Source organism: Cyprinodon variegatus, unplaced genomic scaffold, assembly GCF_000732505.1.
Source record: "Cyprinodon variegatus isolate N-32 unplaced genomic scaffold, C_variegatus-1.0 Scaffold121, whole genome shotgun sequence".
Classification (NCBI taxonomy): Eukaryota; Metazoa; Chordata; class Actinopteri; order Cyprinodontiformes; family Cyprinodontidae; genus Cyprinodon; species Cyprinodon variegatus.
This window is the reverse complement of record NW_015150574.1, coordinates 160,455-181,336: the sequence shown is the minus strand read 5'-3', so window position 1 is coordinate 181,336 and position 20,882 is coordinate 160,455. Positions and strand designations below refer to the sequence as shown.

Sequence of the window (20,882 nt, the reverse complement as noted above, 5' to 3'; positions counted from 1 at the left end):
AGGAAAGTATAGGTTGTCTTTATTTAGAAAATATGGATTTTTTTGCTTGTTAAATTTCCTTTTGGAACAGTGTAGATTTATCACCCCTCTGTTTGTCCTGATTATTGCCTGGCCACCCTTGTAAAAATCTTCTGGCTACGCCTCTGGTCCAGAGGTGGGAAATGATTGGATGTTTATGGATCATCATATATGGATACCAGAAGGTGGATTTATTTAACAAAGTTGTTAAATAAACATATATAGTAGATATTTTATTCCCTTATGGTGTCACCTTGCACTGACCAGACTGACTCAGACTCTCTCCTCCCCTATGTGCGCCCCCCTCCTCTCCGTCCTTCATCTCCAATCTGACATCCAGCGCGCAGAAACGCACCGCCGCTCTCCCCCCTCCTCCTCTTCCAAAACGCCCCGGATGAGACCAGCGGCAGCAGGCGACATTCAGAGCTCCATGGTCGTGTGATCCGGTCAGACATAGAGCGCAACAATCATCGGATCGGACTGCAGCAAAGGGACCGTCAGCCACTGCTGGAATCCTGACATTTTCCACGCAGACGCGGTTCTGAGAAAATCCGCGCAGAAGACGAACAGGCGAGGAGGAGAGTGAGGCGAAGTGGCACATTTCTCCGCTTGCGGTGTCCGATTTCCTCGGTAAGTACATTTCATTTTGAGTCAGAGAAAATAAAAACCCAACAGTCCATGTGGGTTTGTCTTTTGGATGGCATTATTGTCCAGACCAGGGTCTTTCCTTGCGCGTTTCGCGTCTGCGTGGGCTACATTTTAGGAAGGAAACGGGCCTACTGAGTGTGCATACAGCGCAACATATACATGTTTTTAAACGAGCTGCTCCTAATAACCATAAAGTCACTTGGACTTATATCCCCTGTTGCTATTTTTCTAACCCCTCGCTATTTTGCTATTAAAGTCTCCGCCTATTATCTCCGTATAAGCCGTTTGGGAAAATGTTTCCAAATCTGAGTGAATGGACTTTCACGTGTTTTAACTCTACAGCTGACAATAGCAGCAACTCATTCTACTTCCTCTGGAGCCACACCGTCTGATTTGGACTATTAGGAGAATCTGCAAAGGACGCGTAAAGGCGAAAGCTTGTCTCCAAAACATCCTTTCACCGTCGATCAAGTCATTTTTGTTTTCTATCAATCCAGTTTGTGTCTCTCCGTTGAGCATTTCGGAGTAATGTTTGTCCTTGTCCTGGGCATGCGCACTAAGCGATGCCTATGTTCCCCATTGCCCAATAATAGTAGTGACATAAGAGGACACTGTTATTGAAAGTGCCAGAAATGCATCAGCAATCCCTTCTCTGATGGGTACATTTCCCAAGAGCTGGTCTGCTACTGTCTTGATGTTTTTAATAGCGCCTGGTTAAATGTTTTCAGTAAGATTCAGACACAAAGACTATGATCACATGCAGACAGGACAGGTTTGTTATTTATCGTAAAAATCCACTTTTTTGCCATGTTTAACATATAGACTCTCAATGGGAATGTGAAGTGTTTGCAGATTACATAAGAATTGAGAGAAATGCATCTTATTGTTGGAGTTTGGTGTGCTCAGTGGTGTAGTAGGTTGTGGGCAAGAATGTTCCTGGTTCAATTCCCAGCCCGGGGTCTTTCTGCATGGAGTTTGCATGTTCTCCCTGTGCATGCGTGGGTTCTCTCAGGGTACTCCGGTTTCTTCCCACAGTCCAAAAATGTGTCTGATAGGCTAATTGGCTTCTCTAATTTCTCCTTAGGTGTGAGGATGAATGGATGTTTGTCCTGTTTGTCTCTGTGTTGCCCTGCGACCTGTGCAGGGTGTACCCCGCTTTTCGCCCATAGACAGCTGGAGATGGGCACCAGCACCCTTTGCGACTCCAGCAGGGATAAAGGGCTGGTTATACTCCCGCAGCAGTGTGTCGCAGTGAGCTTGACTGCGACAGGTATGACACAGATATTTTTGGTTTATGCCCAATTTTGAAGCATGGTCTGCACTATGTTATTCCATGCTACAACGCAAGAGGAACAGCTGCAAACTAGGTGTGGGTCTAGATTTGGCCGAGGCGGTGAGGAAGTGGAAAAACGCAAGGTGCAAGTCTGTGCGACATCTGAGGGACATGAGGGTGAAAAAGAGCGGGGATCCAGGTTGAAATGGGGTCTCAGTGTTCTCGCGCACCTCGCTCTTCTAGCTGGTCCATCTTCAAGAGTCGTTTTCCACAATGACGGTCATACAAACAAAACAAGCTGGTAAGGTACTAAACAGGAGATACGCAGAGTATATTGCAGATGTAGAATTGACCAATCAGAGGCCTCCTCTCTCTCCTCCCTGTGATGCTATCTGCAACACTGTCTGCGGTCACCTACAATTATGGGGAGGTGCACCAGAGTGTCTGTGGAAGGGGGTGGGGCATATCTGCGTTAACACACACACGCAGACGACCTAGTTTCTGAGCATAAACCAGGCTTAAGTCGTAACCGAAGATGGATGGATGCTTGGAGTAAATTTTACATGGCGGTATTCTTTATGTTTGTTGCAGTTCCAGTTTTGGACAGTTGACCCTATAAAGTCTCTCTAATTTTAATTATGAACAGTTTCTTGTTGGTAAATTATAATAATTGTAGTTGCCTTATCAACATTTTCAGCAGTAATCAAAAGGCAGATTATTAAAAATTACTTTAAATAATCTGTGAAATGCAACAAATGGACTCTTGTTAATGCAAATTGATGAATAGTTGGTATGCATCGTCCTGAGAGAGAAAGCTCTACTTACACCTAAAAACAGGTATTTACAAAATTACCAAAACTAGAAATATAAGACGTGACAAACAGAGCCGTACGGCTGTCATTCATATTGGCAGCATGGTGCAGTATAACCTCCATGTGATCAGCAAAAGGAACAACTTAGACGATAAACCCTAAATCTTTCTCCCTTATTTGTAAACTAACTCCAAGGCATTGCCCAAAAACCTTGCCAATTAAAATTTTGATTTAAGTATTTTAAGCTCTGCCTTAGAAGGGAATGATATTGACCTCCCAAAAATAGGATGTTGTCAAATTTTGGCTGGCTGCTGTATTTGTTCTGCAACTGCCAAGGTAGTCTGAATACTTTCGTACTCTCTGAGTTTATCTCTTTTTTACGAGATTGAAGTTTAGAAGAATTGGGTGTTATAGAGTTACTAAATTCTAATAAGAAAAAAAAAATAGTGCTTCTGGCTGCCTGCCATAACCAAGTTCCTCTGTCTCTACAAATAGCGCTCCTTTTTTTGCATGAATTTGGTTTTTCAGTGTTAATATTGATCAAAAACAAGTATCTTCAAGCCTGCAGCTAGAGGATATATCCTTATGCCAGTCAAAAGCTTGTCACAGAATCAGATGCCAATTCAAACCAAGAAATGGGCACATTGCTTCCATTAAGACAGGAAATAAAGGGGTTTAACAAACAGAAGATGTTAAAGGTTTAGGGGAAGACTTTTACAAATTTTTGAAAAGACCCTCCCTGTCCACTTAAAATAAAACGCTCATGCACAACCCTGTACCTGTTCCCGAGGGGGAACATCTTTAACCTGTGCAAGAGCATGTGGAAAACGACTCGTGAAGTTGCACCAGCTAGAAGGGCGAGGTGCACGAGAACGCTGGGACCCTTTTTCCACCTGGATCTCCGCTCTTTTTTGCCCTCATGTCCCTCCGTTGCCGCACTAAACTTGCCCCCACATCTAGACATATCTAGACCCACAGCTGTTTCGTAATTTTCCCTCTTGCGTTGTGTCAGGAACAACATAGCGCAGACCACACTTCGATATTGGGCATAAATCAAAAAATATCTGTGACACACTCTGCGGGGAGTATAACCAGGCCTTAACTCTCCCAAAATGTAAACAATTCTTGGTTTAGAGTGTTTGAAAATGAGACTCAGTAAGTCGCTATCTCTTGTATAGTTGCAGAGAGGGTTCATTGGAGTTCTGTTGTCCAATTCACATGTTTGGAAACATCAAGTTTGCATCCCAGCCTTTTAACAGATGTAGCTTTGTTGGCTTCCCCAAGACATGATTTTTCAGTGCCATTAAAGCGGTTCCTTGGAACTTTTTAAATATCCATCCATTTTTCATCACGCTTATCGAGAGGGGTGCTGGTGCCCTTCTCCATTTCTCAACGAGAGGTGGGGTACACCCTGGAAAAGTCGCCAGTCTATCGCAGGGCAACATAGACACGGACAGGACAATCAACCATTCACACTCACACCTAAGGAGAATTTAGAGAAGCCAATTAACCTAAAAGTCATGTTTTTGGACTGGGGGAGGAAATTGGAGTACCAAGAGAGAACCCACGCATGCTCAGGGAGAACTTGCAAACTCCATGCAGCAGTCCCATGCTTTTTAAATACTGGCTTTGAAATACACAGAGCAGCATAATTTAAACATGTCACTCGGTTTTTCAGGTCTTCTACCTAGAAACTGAAAAAGTACATAAAAAGTTACGCCAGGTGATGATTTTAAGACACACACACACACAACAATTGTTTTAAAATTGCAGAGAGCTTTACGAGTGTTTGATGGTAGTTGGTTTAGATGATAATGGGAGTTTATTTACAAACTTACAAAAAAATGCCTAAAACTGATAAGTTAGCTAAATATGATATAGACATGCATAATGTATTTTCTACTTCATATTGTACTAGGCAAAAGCAGTGGGTTTAAGTTTTGTGAGTTAATGAATGATTAGTCTTTAGTCATGAGAAAGTTTGTTATGGGTTTGTTTTATTTCAGCTATATATTGTTTTTCTCATGCAATGTTTTCCTTTAAAAATATGAGCATACTAACCCAGCCAAGGCCTCCTACTGTGATAGCTAAACATTGATTGCCATATCTTGGCATGTTTTAAGAGGCTGTAAGACAGATATGGAACTTCAATGAGATAAGATAGGTAAATTAACCACTTCCCTCTTTTTACACACTGACATTGTATGAACAATGGACTGTCTGGAGTTTTGTTGACAAATTTTTTGAGACGCTATCCCTGCACTACCTCCGGAGTGTTTGAAAACATACAAACACATTTTCAGGATGTGCTTATGTGATCTAGCCTTTTTTTAAAGCACATCAAACAGAGCTATTGTCTGTCTCTTTGCATCCTCATTAAAATGCATTTAATACCTGCTTTTCTTGAAGTGCTCTTCAAGGGGGTTTTACTGTTTTTTTGTTTTTGTTTTTTTTTCACAAGCATTGTGCAAGAACTCAAACCCAAATATAGACTGTTGAATGCTTTGGTTTTTAGTTAGCAGCAGTGCCTTTTGTTTGAGCATTTGGTTTAGCCACACTCAGTCACAAATATGGCTTTTGCGGTATGGCTTTTTATTGAAGGCGTTAAGAACTTTTATCTGGAGGAATTGAGGCGGGTACTGGAAACGCATACTTTGACTGTACTTTGACCTGGCTTTTGTGAGTGTTGTCCTTTTGGAAAAGAAAGAAAAGCAGGAGTGATTCACACTAAATTCCAGGTGCTGTGGTGACGGTGTGCAGCCACAGCCCTGGCCACGCGGTCAAAGGAGGCAATGCTACCCATAAAACCAGAAACCTCATTACACACAGACAGCAATGCATGTCTTATGTAAAGATAAGTTGGGCATCTGAAGCTTGTGTTTACAGACGTGGGATTGCTCTGTTTTCATGTTCAACAGAATGTCAGATGGACTGGACTGGTTTTCATGGGGGTATGCTTTCTCTGTATGTGTTGTTAGGAAGTTTTCATTTTCTAAGAACCATTTGCTGTTAAAGAGTCATTGCTTGACTTCAATTAAGAATTAAATAATGTCTAAATGCAAATGTCCTTCACTTGGGCTAAAGGGGCAGGTCACAATATATTACCTCCTAGCATTCCGTTATGCAGGATGCATCTATCTAATAAGGCTCGTGAATGGACATCACAACAAATGGCATGCTGACCTGCCACAGATGTGATCCTTGTCTCACAAAGGACCCACCTCCCAAAACAACGATGTGCCACAATTACCGGATTCCAAGATAAATACGAAGTATTGCATCATAGTTAACGGATTAAATCTATATGTGCAAAGTGAGTGGACAAGCAATCTCCATGAACTGCCAGAGGAAACATTTTCAGACGTTTTGGCTTTCTTGTTTTCGGACTGAGCCACTGTGAGTATGAGCATCTCCGAAACATTAATAACTTTAAGGTCTTCATCAGTTCACCAGAAGATGGGTGGAGGATCTGTCAGGGTCAAAAACTAAAAAATTTCATTCTAACAAAGCGAACATCACATGAACACAAACAAACAAACCCTCTAATGCTGCGTTACTTAGACAATGTGAACCCCAAAAAGTGATGTTGCATGTTGTTCCTGGTAATGAGTGTAAAAAAACCCCCAAATTAATTAAACTAGTCTGATTTCAAATTGTAATTTATTATTCTCTTTTACTTAGACCCCCCTGTGTGAAGTGAATTGTGTTCTCTAAATGTGAGAACCTACATTTGTTTCTAATGATGTGTAAATTAAGGCTTCTGTGCGCAGACATTTTAACAATTATCTTTATCATGATTATCATTATTGTTACTTTAATTGCAGTCTTAATTTAAAACTGTTTTAACTTAGGGTTTAAATTTTTTGAACTTCCAATAAACTCTGGGTCACCATAGGTTATTATGGCTAAGTGGACTCTGCACACTGCAGCTGTAGAAAGTTGAAGTAAGAGTGCAGTTTCAGGAAACAAAAGTAAAAGCTGATGCTTCCAATGCAAACAAGGTACACACAGAAGATGAGCTTCCCACTGTGGCAGCTAAGAAGATGGCTTGACAGGTTGACAGTATAGGAGAGAGTTATGCTGGATATACATCATCATACCCCTCATATAATGTTTTGAAACATGATATTTAGGCATGCGTATATGTATGTATGTATGTATGTATGTAGACACACAGTGTCTATATCTATTATAAAATGAATAATATAAAATATTCACTCCCCCAACTCAATACTTTGTGAAACCATCTCTTCCAGCTCTGCACATCCAGGACTGAAATCTTTTCCCATTCTTCTTTGCAAAACAGCTTAAATTCAAATTAGATGGAGATTTTTTGAACAGCAGTTCTCAGATCTTGCCAGATTAATGATTGGGTTTAGGTTTGGACTTTTACTGGTCCATTCTAATACATGAATGCTAAAAGGTAAGCCTTTGCCCAAGCCTGAAGACTTTTGCAGATTCCAGCAGGTTTTCTTCCAACATTGCCCTGTGTTTGGCTTCATCCACCTTAAATTTAAGTCCAGCCATGTTCCTCTCCCTTCTGAAGAGAAGCGCCCCAACAGTATGAGACTGCCACCAACATATGCGACAATGTGGTGTATTCAGAATGATGGGTTTTCTGCCAACCATAGTGTTTTGTATTTCAGTCAAAAGTTACATTTTGATCTCGTCTGACCAAAGCAGATTCTTTACATGTTTGCTGTGTCCCTAAGATGGCCTATGTGAAACTGCAAATGAGGCATATTATAGTTTTTATTTAATTTTTTTTTAAAGCTTTTCTTGAGAACCACTGCCACTCTTCCTTGAATACCACACAAGACTAATAAGCCCCATTTACACTACGCTTTTAAAAGCGTGCCGAGAGCGGTCCAAGCACGGTAACCGCGATAATTGTTGAGTGTAAATGGCACGCACAACTGAACCGGACCGCGCCAGACACACTGAACTGTCCTAACATGGTACTAGTTCAACAGTAGTGCTCGGAGCATTTCAGTTCTGGCTCAGTTCTCAGATAACAAAGAGTGCATGAGCAGACCGCGTCATCTCCTTATAGTCAGCCTCCGTAATCATGAAATTTTAGACATTCATAAAAATACAAGCTTCCATACCTTGCCACATGACTTCCAGTGATGATTCTGCTTAGCAGTGTGATGATCCTCAACTCCTGTCGTTGCTTCCTGCATTTGTAAGCCCTGATTAGACTATCATTTGTCGTATCCACTTTCCAAAAGCCGACTCTGTCAAGTAAAATCACCAAAGATTGCCTTCTTCGCCTGACTCTCCACAAGCCTCCTGAATGTTACAGCCACAGCATCTTGAAGTGCTTATTTACCCCTAGAGAGCAGTAGTACCGTAGATCATCACTAGGAGGTGGGGAACCGCTCTAGCAAGGTGTGTAAACGGTCGTAAGGATCCAAGCTCGGCTCACATAACTGATCCAAGCTCGGTAAGGATCGGTTTTCAGAGGGTAGTGTAAATTGAGTTATAGTTGTCCTGTGGTCCTATTCCCCCACCTGAGCTGCAGTTTCTCTGCAGTTTCCCCAGAGTCACCATAAGTCACTTGGCTGCATCTCTGATCGTTTCTCTCCTTGTTCAGCCTGTATATGTAGATAGATGGCCTTGTCTGGGTATGGCCTACCCTTTCAATTCCTGGACGATGGATTAAACAGTGCTCTGTTGGACTTTTAAAGCTTGGAAAATCTTTTAAAAGCATAAGCCTGCTATAAACTTTTTCAGAACTGTAATGTTTGATACCCAATGTTCTCTTAACAAATCTTTGGTGGTTGTAATGTAATAAAACATGGAACATTTCAAGGGGTATAAGTATTTTTTCAAGCTCCTTACTTTATTAACACTGCCCATGACATGCCTTGGAAAAACACATAGAAGTACTATAGAGTTTAACATTATCATAGCAATGCATTGTAGAAGGGTGGTATGGGAAAGGTTAGAGGCAGGTGGCTTGGTTAAGCTCTGTGGTTTTATGTTATACAGCATAAGAAACTATAAAATAGAAAAGGATTGTTGGGTTATTAACTGCCTAAATCACTTTCATGACAGGATGGATAACATTTCGCAAGTTGGATGCCTTTTTTTCCTTTTTTGCTTTCTAGCATGACAGCAGCACTGTGGAACACAGCTGGCTAAGCTGTCAAAGAGACATCAGACGGCATGGATGGTGGCAGCTGTAAGACGAGCAAACATCACCTTAAGCAGTATTTGTAGACATTTTTATGTCTTAATGGGATTTCAACACAGTCACAATGTTATTAAATCATATTTAAATCGTTGATTAAGGCTAACTTTGCAGAAGCTGAACAGCTACACACCTAGACATTTACTTCTGTGTTTTCCAGGGATACAAGCTCATGAATTTCTAGAAGCAGCATAGATCTAATACAACAGAATGTCTTAATGATTTGACCATTTGCACATTTGTCAGCTACCATGCTTTTTTTTTTTTTTTGCCATTTATCTATGTTTTAAACATTCTTTCCGGGTCACTAGGAGACTGTGGACCATCTCTGGAGGTCATAGGGCAGGGGTGTCAAACTGGTTCCAGAAAGGGCCGTGTGGCTGCAGGTTTTCTTTCCAACCAAGCAATAGCACACCAGACTCCATTCATCTCATCAATCTTAACATGATGACTTGATGATATGAATGGAGTCTGGTGTGCTATTGTTTGGTTGGAAAGAAAACCTGCAGCCACACGGCCCTTTCTGGAACCAGTTTGACACCCCTGTCATAAGGGGAGAGGCAGGATACACACTGGGCAGGTCGCCAATCCATTACAGGGGAACACAGAGCAAACAAACATGAATGCACACACCCAATTTATGGGCAATTTAGAGCACCCAGTTAATCTAAATTGCTTTTTAACTGTTTGAGGAACAACCTGGAAAGAGCCTAGGTACACACAGAGAGAAAATATGAACTTGGATTTCTTTATACGGTTATGGTGAAAAGAAAGGTATTAGAAATGCAGTTTACCTCAAGCCATATAAGGAAAGATAAATCCTCATTAATGTCAACATACCTGTACCTGGGAACCTGGTCATGGCTGCATTATGCTGTGGGGATACTTTTCAGCTGAGACAAGGAACGTGGTCATGGTTAATGGCTGGATAGAATTTAATACAGATGATTGGTGGAGGTTTACATTTTGCTGTTGGATAGAAATTCTATTCATACTATATGCATTACAGGATAAACATTTGGATAATTTAAGCTCAGATCTAGGTCCAACTTAGAATCTGAGTTCAGACTTGAGATGGAATTGTTCCTAGTTTACAATGTTATAGCAGCAACAGGCAATAAGGTTTGACAAAGGGGAGGAATACATAGGTCATATTTTGCTGTTTTAATCCTTGAAACAATGCATTGTTTTTGTGACACTACATAGTTTGAAGCTTTGCATTGATCAGGCATATATATTTCCTGACTTTTGGTGTGATTTGATAAAATGTAGAGCAGCTGGCGAGATCTGGATCCTTTTGCAGGACTATTTTTAGCAGTATTAAGAAGGAGCTATCTGTATCTGCAGATAAGAGCTATTACATCGTATAACTAAAATAATTTGACCGTTAAAACCCAAGAGAGCAGGAAGAAACAAAAAAAAAAAAAAGCCTTATGAATGCGTTTGGGTTCAGTTTCCATGATGGCATGGCTCCGTGCAGGCTAGTCCTTCTGCCGGGGGGCGTGTCAGTGCCTGTGGGTGGCAGGGCAGTTGGCACTTGGATCAGGAGTGTCACAGTCGGAGAACAGTCTGCCGCTCTAATCAACCCACCTCGCCCTTAGAGCACAATGACTCAGTTATGTTAGATCCCTGTTTTGCCGCGGCATTGTCACATGATTAGTGTGATCTTCATGCTGCGTGCGTTGTTGTGCTTGTATTAATTATGCTAATCCATTCTGTAAAAAATGCCTGCTTCAAGTAATTGATCATATGGTGCAAATATGATGTCATTGTTTGTGATTATTAAAGGCATAAAGCGTTGGGGTAAGCTTTAAGGGTAAAAGTTATTTATTTGAGGTTATTGTCTTGCAACATGTAAGTAACTGCTTAAGGGAGCTCCTGTTCCCTTCTTAGAATATAACTGTTATAATATTTGCTTGCTGCAGTAATTGCAGTGGTTTTGTTGTTACCCAGCCTTGCATATCCGACCCAGAGGTGACCCTCGATCATGCTGAGATGTGTTCCTGACATTTCCTAAACGAATGACTGTGGGATCCCTAACTTGTTTTGAAAAAATGTTGGAGTTTACAGCTAGAACTCATTTTGTAATTAAAAAACATTTCTGGTGGTTGGCTCCAATTTAGTGTTCCTGTTCTCATTTAAGCCATAAACCCTTATCTTAGTTTTATGTTAGTGCACGTTGAGAGGAGATTTAACTTATTTTCTTCTAAAACAAGAAAAGATTATTCATACAACTTCCTGCTTCTCAATTATCTTGCTACTACTTCAGTCGTATGTTTTTGGTCTTTTTGGCTCTTTTACATTTTGTGCGTTTTTAAACTTGTCTATTTTGTTCTTAAAGGAATAGTACACCCAAAACATGATTAGCCTTCATTTTCTACTCACCCCCAAGCTGAACAACACTCTGGAGTACTTTTTTGATATCTCAAATGCATCTGGAGATCTGGGAGGTTTCTTGCTGTCTGCTGACATTCAAATAATGGAGGTCTATGGTGCCCGAGACAGAAAGGTCCATAAAGTTCCCCAAAAACGTGTCAATATTCCTCCATACTGCTCGTCCAATGTATTCCAAGTGTCCTGAGTGGGTAGCATCCAGAATTTACTCGAAACGAAGTCATTTAGAATGTTTTTAGAGCATAAACAGTAGTGTATAGGATTTCCTGAAAGCGCGCGCCTGCGCGTTCACGACGCTACGGAAGCCGGCAGACCAAACCAGATGAAAGTGCGCATTCAGCGTCTGCTCTGCCGATAATGCAAGCGTAGAAGAAGAAATGTGCTGTTTACCTGTGCAAAGTAAGAAACAACGAAGGAAAAATGTCTGAGGACTTCAGTGTTCGCAGGCGCGCGCTTTCAGGAAATCCTATACACTACTGTTTATGCTCTAAAAACATTCTAAACGACTTCGTTTCGAGTAAATTCTGGATGCTACCCACTCAGGACACTTGGAATACATTGGACGAGCAGTATGGAGGAATATTGACACGTTTTTTGTGGACTTTTATGGACCTTTCTGCCTCAGGCACCATAGACCTCCATTATTTGAATGTCAGCAGACAGCAAGAAGCCTCCCAGATCTCCAGATGCATTTGAGATATCAAAAAAGTACTCCAGAGTGTTGTTCAGCATGGGGGTGAGTAGAAAATGAAGGCTAATCATGTTTTGGGTGTACTATTCCTTTAACTTTTTAAAGAAAAAATAGTAACCTGAATCTCATACATTTTGATGTATCTGTTCATACTTCAAAGGGAGGGGTTTCATACTTTCCTTGACAGCTAATATGAAGTCATTTTCTGAACTAAAGAAAAGCTCAGGGCAATACAGGTTTGAGCTACTGACTCGAGAGTGGATTAGAGGCCACAGGTGTGGCAGAGGCCATAGCAGTTTTTTTTACCCACACCATAGCTGTTCAGGGGTACTTACCAGTGATGTTCAGTCTAGAAGGCTAAGGTTGTCACTGCTACACTGAAATAACTCTATTTTCACACAGCAGCCTGAAGTGACCCGAATACGTTTTTTTGTTGGGAAAGTTCGTTAGATGCACTCCAGCACTACCATCCATGTTTACTTCCATAAACACAGAGCATGCTTGCTTGTGTTGTCATTGCGTCCTCTACTGCGCATGCGGGACGCTTACGTTGTATGAATGCAGTTCACACAGGAGATCACATACGGGTCATTCTTTATGAGGCCTTCTCTCCAGTGCATTTCAGCCCGTTGCTGGCTACATTGGAAGTTGTCAAAATTACGCAGCATAATGGCTGCAAAAACTATTTTTAAACACATTTACCCCCTTGAAAGAAATGTGTCTGTTTGAGCAGCTTGAGTCGGTACTATGAAAATATTGACCCCCTGTTCACTCTCCCCTCGCCCTATAGATTCTGTCGTTACATTGAGTGTGTTTGCAGTAAGGTGAACATGTGCACTCTGCCCCTTAGCAGAGATTAACCTTTGAAGGCAGGGGTGGTGGGTACGGGTTTGGAAGGATTCCCAAATTGCTGACCTGTCAAGTTAAACTGGCTGATTGTCTGTGTTGTCTGTGTTTTTTTCTATCTTATAGTTTGCATTTCAAAGGTAGATATGAATGTCACCTCAAAATATGGAGAAAGAAATAGGTGTTGGCTTAATTGGCTAAAAGGCTAAACGGATAAAACATAAAAGAAAGAAAATACCCTGCTGGGGAATATTGAGCAGGGCATACATTTAAAAAATATTTTTATTATATACAAAGTTTTATAAATTACAAGTGAGATTTGAATACTTAAACTATTTACCTTGTTAATCCATTATAATACATAGGGCTGCAGGACAGTGATTCTAAAAAAACAAAAATTGCAATGAAAGGTTAGTTACCATTTTAGCTTCACCAGATTTTTTATTTATTTTTTTGATTCCCTTCTATACTCACTATTACACAATGTCCCCAGCACTCCCTGCAAGCGTTAACATATTAGCCCCTAAAAATATGCACCAGGTGTGGGCTTAAAGGGCAGTTGGAATGGCCAGTTGGCCAAATATATCATCAAAATGCAAAACATGAATGCCTGACACCTGAAATGTGAGATCCTACCATATAGTCATGCTTCCTTTGTATTTACAACATACATACTTACTTAGTGCATACATTGATTTTGTGGAATTTGCAATTAGATTTATTTTACAGCTCTAAAAATACCAAACTGCAATAAAAATAAACTGTTGGTTTAAGTATGTGAAGACAAATGGCTTGATTAGATATGTGAAATGGAATTAGGAAAGAAAAAAACACTCATGCATATCTAAAAAATATGTGTATGAAATGGAATGTGTTGAATTGATGCATATTCACTTGTACCCTCTTATCCTCTTTGATCTGTTGTTTTCGGACACATTTGTTCGCTTTACTCAGCCCCTAAGAGCTGTTTTGTGGTCTTACTGGTAGCCTTCTGTGTATCATTGCACTGTCACACAGAGCGTCTCTTGTTTGGGCTCTGGCCTCATGTTAACTATGCTAATATCGAGGCTTACTGCTGAACTGCCAGGCATTGTGGTTTTGTCCCAGAAAAAAAAAAGAATAGATGTCATGGATATTATTATCCTTTTCCTCTTTGTGATGTTCATCCATATATCTGCTGTTTGAGCTTCATAGCTTTAATGAGTCAGAAAGTTGCCACTGTTGCCTGAGGTTACTGAGGTTTAGGAAAATGTTTGATGGCAAAGCGTGGCCATCAGACAAATGCATGGAAAAATCTGCTCTTAGAAAAGCAAACCATGCTGTTCCTCCAACGCATAAAAATGTCCATGATTTTAAGGAATGCTTCTGCACTGCATCAGCTACAAAAGAGACAAAGGCTGCTTTACTGATAAAGTTATCGCCTGTTTGTGTTTTACGGTACAAATGGACAGCAGGGGCATTGCTCCATGTAAGGATGAGCAGCTGGCTGACTGGTCACTGCGCTCGCTCATGTGACAAGGCTATTTCTAGCCAAATCATTCCACCTCCTTTCTGCCTTTAGCAACAAGGAGGAGTGGTGGATATGTGACACCTCAGAGCAGCCAGGCTGGTCTGTGTGGGCATTTATCAGAAACTAGAGGTATCTGCCCCCCCCCTTCCCTAGACTCCACCTTTTGTAAATGGATGTAACCAATTTCTGTAAAGCTACTCCTGGCAATTACATAACATTTATTCTTTTCAAGATAAAAGGGAAATTTTAAACGCAAAGCTGCAATTCTTCTAGATATTTTTGTCCAGAGGTTTAAAGCCATTTTGTAGGATATCTTCATGCCAGACCATGTTTTTTTTATTTTCCATTGATTTAACTTTTGTATTATTGAAGCTTTAACCTGCCAATTCTAATCACTGCTTATTTAGTTTTGTCTTTGAGAACTCTAAAATTGTTGCTGTTACACAGGATTTTACTTTTATTTGTAAAAGAATCAGAATTTGAAATTGATTTTAGAATCTTATGAGAGTTAGTAGCACCATTGGCATTGCTAATAATAGCAGTTTTATGCATATTTTCTTGACGCTAAAGATTTCTATAGCTTTTAACCTTTGAACGTTTAAACTCTCTGATTAATGAACGTGCTAGTTTTGCAAAGTTTAAGAAAAGGAAATTAAACATTTTTGCTGTACTCCATCCAACCTTACTGTTGTCTGCTTGAAGTCTTGCTCTCTCTTTCAGCTTTACATGCTTCCACGTATATTCTTGAATTTTCTTCTTAAAGAGCTTTCATCTTTGTGCTTCATCTAACTTTATTTTCAACCACTTGCTTGTAATTAAAATGCAAATTTTACTCATCTTTTTACCAAGTAACAGCATTTACAAACAAAGGGCATTGTGAGGCTAACCTTTTAGTGCTTGGTATGTTTCTCCTATATATTAGAAAATGACTGAACTGGATTTTTTAAGTTCAGCTAATATCTCTGTCTAGTGAAAAGTCCTGTGAATAATTTCTGCCTTTAAAGATATTTGGGATGAAAAAACCTAAACAAAACATTGTCCTTTTATTTTACTGACTTGAGATTTCATCCTGTTGTGCAGTATTATGGCGAATCCAAAAAAGAGGTTGACTCCTAATCAAAAATTAAGCAATTAAGATAGACAGCTATGAAAATATTCAAGAACAACAAAAAATGTCCCCAGAGGCGGTCAACAATCGCAGCTGTCCAAACAAACATCACTGTTGGAGAAACCCTCATACAGTGACAACAAATGTTGTTTGGTGACTTTAATGGGCATAGATTTTCTTTGCATGTTTGATGATTTGCTAAAGAAAAATACTGAACGTTTTAACGACTTTATTTTCCGTCAGTTCAGATCTACGTATAGAGCAAATATTTGCATTATTTACCCCTCTACCCAACGTCTGCACATCTCTCTGAAATGCTGAATATTGACTCTCTGGGTTCAGGGTGATTCAATCTCTAATGAATCACTCTTTGTGTCTGCCTATTTGCGGATGCTTTCAGAAATGACCACAGATTCTCATTGGGGTTAACCCCTGAGGTTTTTTGGCCACACATCTAAAATGCTGAGATGATGCTGCATCATGCTGGAAAATATTGGGTTTATCACTGAATTGTCTGGAATGGTCAAAGGCTTGTAAAAGCCAAATATTTTTATGGAGTTGTTTGTGTTGTTGTTCTTTATTTGTGGAGAATAGTATAACTCACATACTGGATATATCAGGATGCGTCACTGCTGGAACAATGATGACTAATGGTTAAGCTTACCCTTTCTTGTCAAGAAAATGGTCTTCTAGTTGTCTTGAACAGCCATCAGTTAAAGAAAAATCTATTTTAGACACAATTTTTCTTTGGGTCTCCTTTGCTGCCCTTAATTCAATAAAGATGTCCTGATTATTGGTTTATTCAGATCTACTTTAATCCATCTTTCACAGTCAAGAAATCTCTTTACAGGTGGACATTGTTTTTTTAAGCAGATCTGTGCTGCTTTTAAATCTACAAGTGACTGTCACTGCCACATCTTTTTGGTATGACTTTTAAAAGGAAAGTAAATGCTATGTCAAGTATCTATGCTTTACTTACGTACGTCTGAACGTTACCTCATAAGGGTAGGTAGTTAGGGATGTCCCGATCTGATATTAGCCAAAAACTAATATTGGATTTTATTGGCCGGCATCTAAAATCTCAGATATTTTCATGCTGGTAGAAATGCTCTGCTTTAGTTAAGTTTTAGCAATTAATCAGTTTATTTTAAATGGCTCAGTTGTTTTCATACCTTGCGTTCTTGAATTTACCTGTTTTAGTAACTTGATCAAGCTTTTCCTAACGATCTGTACCAGGGGTTTTCAACGTTTTCCAGGCCAAGGACCCCCAAACTGATGGCGAGATGGACCGGGGACCCGCTAATTATATATATATTGTATGAAATTTTGTGATATTAAACTGGTCCTATAGTCACTCTATTACATATGGAGATATAACGAAAGTAATTTTGCCCTCGGATTATTAAAGTATTTCTGATTCGGATTCCTGGTTGATGGGACTGGTGTTGTGAATGAAACGGTGCCCAGCTTAAAAGAGCTCCTGTGTGTCGCTGAATGTGTGCATCGATGACAGAAAGACATCTTCTGCTTACATTTATTTGTTTACTACAGTGTGTTGAATTCATGTTAATGTGTATTTAAAGACATTTCAATTAGTGGTAAAAATTGCATGGGGAAAAAAAAAAAACATATCATCCAGAAGTAGTACCTCCATGTACCCCTAAGGGGTCGCGGACCCCCTGTTGAAGACCTTCGTTCTATACTATAAAATATGTGATAAAAGCTGGTATGATTTTTGCTCATATAACTCTCAAAGCTGCAATATCGATATTGTATCAGAGATTTAAAAAATTGTCTTAGGAAACCCCTGGTTGGTATGTGGGTCATTCTTAAATTTGTAGAGAACTTGTAATGACTGATGGATATGATAAACAGAGGTGTAACTGACCTCAGATTTAACAATGGTAGGTCTACATGGAATTTTTGCTATGTTTTAGACCTGTTATGGGGACAATAATAATTCTGCCCTTCAGAAGAGTCTAAAATGTCCACTTTTAAAGTAAAGCTCCACACCTGCTAATTTTCCCCTGACAAACCATCAAAATGCTCAGCACGCAGAATAAAGTAATGCAGTTCTTGAGGAACAATAGTTTTCCCAGGGTAATGTCAGAGTGGAAAACTAAGGGAGATTAAATGTTAGTGAAGCATTGGAGCTTGGTTCCCTGTCCTGTTTTGAGTGAAGACATTTTTATGTTTACATTCAACTATGTTATGGCTTCAAAATGACAAGCACAAGTAATACAGTACTAGAGAGATTACTCAGCTTTACTCTAAACCATAGTCAACAAAACAAATATGTAACAGAGAACCATAAACACCTATTGGCTTCATTTTTATTTCTGCCAGTGAGTTTCCTCATTTTATAAAATGTCCTGGTCAATTGTGATTTATAGCAGGTGCTTTATGGAGGGTTGTAAAAGGATAAAAATGTTGTTGTAGCATTTCAATGTTGATCCTTAGTTTTAATGTAGAACAGTATTAAGGGTTGGGTTATCTAAAATGTTATAAAAGAAAGAATTTGTTTTGCTTTTTTTCAAAGTCTCGTCTGCCTTTTCTGATCGGAGCCAATACTCAGGAAACACCAAATATTGAATAGAAACATAGCAGATATACAATTAATTTCCCTAAAATGCTATTTATTGTTGGCTTTTGTGACTTTGCTTTTGAGAAGCTATCCTGCAGTTGTTCTCCTAAGTGTTTTTATTTTAAGGCAACAACTTATAGTTAGCTGCTTGCGGGCGGGATGCCTGGGAAGTTCCACCTGAAAAAGATCACCTCACCCGAGTAGTGTTTATGACTATAGATGCATATTTTGCGGTTTGTTGTTACATAATCTAGACAGATCAAATTACAGCATTTAATGCCTGCTCTTTGCGCTCTCATGGCCCTGGGTTTGTACTACAAGTACAAATAAGTACACAAGTAAAGTTAACAAGGATACCATTTTCCTCAAGTTAAACATAGATACACAATTTTATTCAAAGTATTAACTAATAACAGGACAAAAGATAAGGGTCTCAAAAAGACTGTGGATGATGCTTTATGTTTTCCAATATTGAAAAGGGTTTTTTTCAGGTTTGTTTCGGCTGTTTTGACTTTGATTCATAGTCATTGAATCATTTAAACAAATGTAGGATATACACTAGAAAAATCATACCACAATCTTAAGCCATTATAGATTTATCAGTCAAAACTCAATATCTATATTAATAATATTTGCAGTGTCCAATTACATTTCATGAAAGACAAAAACATTGTATATTTGGTAATTTCCATACCTTAAAATTAAAGGAGTGTTTTTGTACAAGACAGGGATACCTAAAGTGTTCAGGATTACCTTAGACTGTTCTAGTTAAACAGTTCAACTAAAACATCATTAGTTCAACTTTTTTATTTTCTTTAGTCCAACTGTTTTTAATATTATTTTTTGTTTCTGCATTTGTTATTTTATTTTATTTATTTATTATTTATTATAATTTTTTTCCTATTTGCTTTGATTCTGTTTTATTTTTCTATATTTTAATCATGTAAAGCACTTTGCATTCTCTTTGTACTGAATTGTGCTATACAAATAAATTTGCCTTGCCTTGCCTTTTTTTGTCCCATTACTCCAAATTCAACTGGAGTTAATTGATTAAGGTGTGTCACCTGCATATCTTTTGCACAATTTAGGGGAGATAATTTATTCAGTATTTCAACATGATGATTACTTTAGGATTAGGATTAGGATTAGGATTCAGTGATAACTCTCTGAGCCTATGGGCACAATCTGACGCCATTCTTTGGAACTGATGATGACCATTTATTGAGATGATCACGTCCGAAGCGGCTGCAAACCTCCACTTAGTATTTACTGTGTGATGGAAGACAGAATCAAACTGAGGAGGAACCCAATGAGCTGATGACCAGGTTCTATCTATTAAAACATAATTTTACTCTTTATCTTCACCTGTTACCAGACGAGTTTGCCTAAATAGATACGTTGATTTACTACAATTCAACAAATAAACCCATAATGTATTACTTTTGCTTAATAATTTCTGATATCAGAAAAAAAAAAATCCTTGTCGAAATGACCATTTCAAACAAAATGACATTCTTCACATCTAGAATAAACATTCTGGATGTCTAGAAATTTATTTCAGCTCTCCATATTCCTATTGTTACTGGTCATCGTTTGTATTATTTTGACTTTGATGAAATGTATTTCAGATATCATTAAAAATATTCAGTCAAGCTGTTAACTGTCAGAGAGCAGTGTAAAAAATTGATTAACTTTGATTGATTTGTGGTCATACAAATCCAACAAATTCAGATTATCATGTGAATGTGTTACTTCTGCAACTTGACCTGCAGCATCCAGCAATAGCAGTCCATTCCTGAGATCCAGGAAACCATGCTAGGGTAATCTAATGACTCGCTGACTCGCAAGCCTAATCCAACCCGCCTCCTTGTTTTGCTTCCGTGGTGTAAGTTGAAGTTTCAAATGCTGTCAAAGCCCTGCTGGTTCACACATATATGACTCTGAACGCCTGGCATTCCTTTAATGTCATGGAAGTACACAGGACCCCCATGGCCCCTTCCCCCGCCTCTGCTGTGTCTTGCACTACATGCGCTCAGCAGCAGGTCTAATCAAAGCGCTCTGTAATGCTGTTAGCTGGGTCATGTGCTGGAAGCTCGGATTAAGAGCAGGAGGGCACAGGCCACTAGATCAGCTTAGAGGGGTCCGATCACGTTCTCAGTGTGCCGCTTTGCCTCTTCACTTTTCTACTCATCATTTATAGTCAAATGGGGTGGAAATAGGGATCCAGGTTCTTGTGTAATATCATTACTGTTAAGGACAGTTAATGTAACCAAAGTTTCTGCTGTATACTCAATTTGGACAGTTTAAATAGGCCGAAAGCACATGCAACAGTTAACAGGCTTCAGTTTTCATTTTTGTTGTCCGTGTTTAACCTTTCACCACACACTGATCTACCGGCAGGATATGAGCACCCTGCAGCTTTTTCCCAGACAGCTCATACTACTAAAGACTAAAGGCTACATTCAAAACAAACATGTGAAACAATGTCTTTGTTTTTAGAATTGAAATATTAGAAGTGACACATATTTAAAGTTCTGTCCTCAAGATAAGCTCTTTTTACTTGCAAAGAACAGACTATGGTGCAGGTTTATAGATGCATTTATCAGTATTTCTGCTCTTTTTGATCATGGGGGTATGCTGTTCAGTTTGTGCTTGAACATGTGGTTAGTAGCAGACAGGAAAAAAAATAGCTACAGCATGAACTATATAGTGCAAAGAAAGTTGTAGGTTTTGCAATAAATTATGATCATCAGCTTTTGGGATACCTGTTAATTGGTCCTTTACATCCCTATGGATGAGTTT

At 39.2% G+C, this 20,882-nt stretch overlaps 1 protein-coding gene across 1 annotated transcript in view; it reads left to right on the top strand.

The window, feature by feature from the left end:
- The first annotated feature begins 369 nt into the window (after positions 1-369).
- Positions 370-20,882, top strand: part of slc20a2 (solute carrier family 20 (phosphate transporter), member 2) — a 60,520-nt gene continuing 40,007 nt past the window's right edge. The window contains exon 1 of the mRNA XM_015375565.1: positions 370-648. The gene's annotated coding sequence lies outside the window, so the exon portion shown is untranslated. The remainder of the gene's footprint in view (positions 649-20,882) is intronic.